General features: G+C 36.8%; 1 long non-coding RNA gene across 1 annotated transcript; it reads left to right on the top strand.

Moving 5' to 3' along the window:
• Window positions 1-332: 332 nt before the first annotated feature.
• Window positions 333-4,103, top strand: LOC110204022 (uncharacterized). The gene is made up of 2 exons (XR_002323160.2): window positions 333-1,003; window positions 2,066-4,103. It is a non-coding gene; the product is annotated as an uncharacterized LOC110204022 (long non-coding RNA).
• The last annotated feature ends 202 nt before the right edge of the window (window positions 4,104-4,305 follow it).

Below are 4,305 nucleotides of genomic sequence, written 5' to 3'. Positions count from 1 at the left end.
TAAAATTAAGAAAATCCCCTCCAAATCAGCTTACTTTGTCAGATCAGATTTTACACTAACTCTCTGCCTTTCTCTAGAGGAAATATTTAATTGGAGAAAAGTTTTGTCAAGGGATTTAGCCATGGACAGTGCCTCTAATCTCTTCATTAACCACCCTATTCCCCCACCACTACCACCACCTCCACCAATTAGCCATCTTAACAAAATCTTACACCAAAGATCATGTATGAAATATCAAATTCATCACTACTTAGGAAAAAATTCACAACACATAGTGTACTGATGATGAATTATCCTTGTATTTTAAAAAATTGCCTTGTAAAATGCTAACAGGAAAAAAAATTTTTAATGTGATGATAGAGCAAAAGATAGTTACATATTACTAGATAATATATATTCCCAAAAGGGCAGCTAGGTGGTGCAGTGAATAGATTGCCTAGCCTGGAGTCTGGAAGACATATCTTCCTGAATTAAAATCTGCCCTCTGGCTACTAGCTGAGTGACCCTGGGCGGGTCACTTAACTCTGTTTGATTCAGTTTCCTCATCTGGAAAATGAGCTGGAGAAGGAAATGGCAAATCATTCCAGGATCTTTACCCAGAAAACTCCACACACAGGCTCAGACATGACTGAAAAATTTCAGAACAACAAAACAGTTCCCAAAGGCAGGGAATCTCTCTTCCATGTATCCTCAGACACAACTTACCCTGACCACAGTCAGTACTCAGTAAATGTTTGCAGGAAAATTAGAAGACTTTTAAAACTAAAGGTTTTATATTTCATTTTTTACTTAATATAATTATATGGCTGGGGGGAAGTGATGTCATGCAATTGCTTTTGTTATAACCTTGGTAGAAAAAAATTTTTCAATTCTAATTTCCACCTTATTTTGGAAAGTTTATGAGTTGAGTAAAAGAAAGTTCTTATATCCAATTTTATGATCATATTTTTAGGAACATGAAAGAATTTCAAAAATTCTTCAAGAATTCAGGAAGAAAAAGAATGTAAGTATATCTAAATTTTAACTACTCTAATTTCACTGCTGCTGAATAGCCAAGTACCCTGGCTTTCAGGGCAACAACTATATGGTAGCATAATTACTTGCATGTGATTTAAAACCAGATTATTTAGGGGAAGCAGGTAGTGTATATTCTTAATACCTCTCTTTCCTAGCCAAATTCTAGCATATCCTGGTTGACTAACTAAAGTTTTGATGGCCACTTCCCAAATTTTTTATCCGTTCTTCCTTCTTCTGAGAAGGAAAGTCCTGCAGTTCCAAAGGACTCATGATGGAAAATGCTGTCCACCTCCAGAGAGAGAACAGATGAACAGATGAACTCTGAGTACAGATTAAAGCATGATGTCATTCACTTTCCTTCTTTTTCTTGATTTTTTTTAACAGCATGGCTTATATAGAAATATGTTTTGCATGACTTCTTATCTCTAATTGATATCATGTTGCTTGCTTTCCCAGTGGGTGGGGAAGGACCACAAGGAGGAGGAGAATATGGAACCAAAATTTTAAAAAATGAATGAGGGTCCTGGTGCTCTAGATCATTCTTCTTCCATCCCTACTTAATCTCATAGTACAGTAGAGAGAAGTTTTATCAACTCTTTTATGTTTCATCATGTTTCTGATGCATGAGTAGAATAATAGCTTGTAAGCATCCAGTGCTTTACAGTTTACAGAGAGCTCACTTTACAACCATATCTCTATTTTATTGATGAAGAAACTAAGAATCAGAGGAGTTAATAACTTGTTCAGGTTCATAAACTGGTAAATAGCAAAATCTGCACTTGGATACTACAGGTCTCCTGATTCTTTATCCACTATTCTTTGCATTCCACTGCACTCTCTTCATAAAAGGGAAGTACCTCAAAAATTATTGATTAATTGTAAATAGTCTTTGATGGACATTGGGATGCATTTCTAGGAAGTCTATTCTAAAAGGTGTTTTTTTCAGACATATCATTGTATGATTATATTTGCTTTTGTCTTTCCTTGTCTCAAAGAAGCCAAAAAGAAGGTTTCTTTAATCATGAAATATGTGATGTCTTTCTTACAGGATCCTACATTTTTGGAAAAAAAGGAACGTTGTGAATACCTGAAGAATAAGCTTTCTCACATAAAACAAAGAATTCAGGAATATGATAAAGTTATGAATTGGAATATACAAGGTTTTTCCTAAACCTCGTCGGAAAACTATTTTTGTATGGAAATTTGTTTAATATTTATTTACTGCCATATCTTTACCAATTTCGTGATACATCTAAAATTGGTTGCTATCGGGAACTAGCTTTTGGCCATTTTAATCTGTTTGTATGAGTGCTAAAAGGTTTGTTTTCATTCAGATACCTCTAATTTTGAATTCAGTATGTGCCTTTATTTAGAATGAATTCATTTCTGAAGAAATTATGCCTATTTCTCTTTAGAAAGTGCCCTCAGGAAAAGTGATATAGGAGTAATGTCTCTTAATAGGGGAAACCACTAGGATATTCTTAGTAGTATTTGCATTGTCACACTGCTGTCCCTTGGGTTTTCCATTCCCTAAAAAGATGAATTTCTTTTCCTGACCAAAGTTGTCATCTGCTTCCATGAATGGAAAGAAATACAAGGCATCCTTGTTACAGAGTTCCTTAATCAGCAAGCCTAAATAGCCACCAGAAAGCTCTCATGCTGTGAATTCCCATTTTATGCTCCTAGGCCTTAACTTTCAAGAATAAGAAAATATGAAATACTGAGTGGAGACAAAAACAGCCTTTAACCTTCTCTGGGGTGATGCCAACAAAGGGCCCCCACCCTGTGGTCACTGGGGCCATGCAGAGGCTCCCTCACATCTGTCCTTCAGGTAGCTAGGTCGTCCCTTTCTAGCCTGACTTCACATAAGTCCCCTGCATGCACTGCAGCCAGACTGGATTAGCTGTTCTCCACACTCAGCTGGGCATTTTGAAAATCTGTACTTTCCCCCAAGATATTCCCCCAAACCTGGAATGTGCTTCCTCCTCATTCCTGTCCTGAGAGTCCTCACGTTTCATGGCTACTTTGGGACACCAGGCCTTTTACTCTCAGGCTCAAAGGGTTCTCTCCTTCCTCTGATAACTCCAGAGTACTTTTTCTGACCCTCTCTTTTGCCCCTATCATGTCCTACCTTTTCTTTATATGTGTACATGTTGTGTTATATTTGTCTGTGTACATGTCACCTTCTCCCCATCTCTTCACCCTATTAGATAACAATCTGATGAGCAGGGTCTCTGTCTTTGCATTCCCCCTGCCTAGGACAGTGCCTTGCCCAGAGTGGGTGCTTCATAGATGTTAAAAATCATTGAAGAGGAAGAATGGGTGGCACCTGGTCTTCACAATTCAGACTGACTTCTATCCCTAGTGGCCCCATGGGCATCGTATAGTAAGAGAGATTTGGGTGTGAATATTTTACCCTTCCCTTCCTATACCTCCAAGTAGTCTGTGATATTCCAAGGTCCATATTTTCACCTTAATCTGAGATCTTCCAAGTAGTAAAGATTCTTCTGATTCCTTTCAGACATATGTGTGTGTGTACATCAGAATGAAATAACTTGGAACAAGTGAAATGAATGCTTCATTCATGAGAACCTTAACGTTATTAGCAAAGGCACAAAAATGAATTGTGGGAGCTTTTGTAGTGTTAAAATTATTATTTGACCATTATCGAGCAACAACTCTTGAGTCCAGCGTGACCCTTCCTTTCCCGTGCACTTGGCCACCAGTGAGTAGCCTCTTACACAGAATAGGCACAATACAAGTCAAATTGAATTTTTTATAAAGTTAGTTTATCACTTAAGCTTGTATGTTCAAGATTACTGCCGGGAGAAAAAAAGCACATATAATAAGTGTGTTAGTTGCCCTGAAGAGTTTCCTTTTTCATTATTAACAAAGTAATCATTAGTGTTTATTTGTCGATATTCTGTTGAAATGTAAACTGTTAGATAATAAAATCAAGGACTAGAAATATTAACTTGATAAAAAATTTGTATTACAGTTGTAAATATTAACCTGTGAATGTCTTTTAATTTTGTAACTGTTTTTTACATATCCATACCTCAGGGTATTAAAAATGTTATCTGTTACCTTATGTGTACCTTTTCATTGTTTATCTAGAACTTTTTTCTTTACTGGGTGCTCTGCTACTTGGAAAACTAAGTAAATCAGAAAAAGAACTGGAGGAGGAATCTGAGTTTGTAGGAGCTCCTTTGATGTCGTCACTAGTTTTATTTTTGCCTTCCCCATCCTGTGAAGCTGCTGGTCAGAACCACCTTCTTCCTATTAATA

This window comes from Phascolarctos cinereus, unplaced genomic scaffold, assembly GCF_003287225.1.
Source record: "Phascolarctos cinereus isolate Bilbo 61053 unplaced genomic scaffold, phaCin_HiC Scaffold_56;HRSCAF=585, whole genome shotgun sequence".
Lineage (NCBI taxonomy): Eukaryota > Metazoa > Chordata > Mammalia > Diprotodontia > Phascolarctidae > Phascolarctos > Phascolarctos cinereus.
The sequence above is the reverse complement of the archived record's forward strand: the minus strand, read 5'-3'. Positions and strand labels throughout refer to the sequence as shown.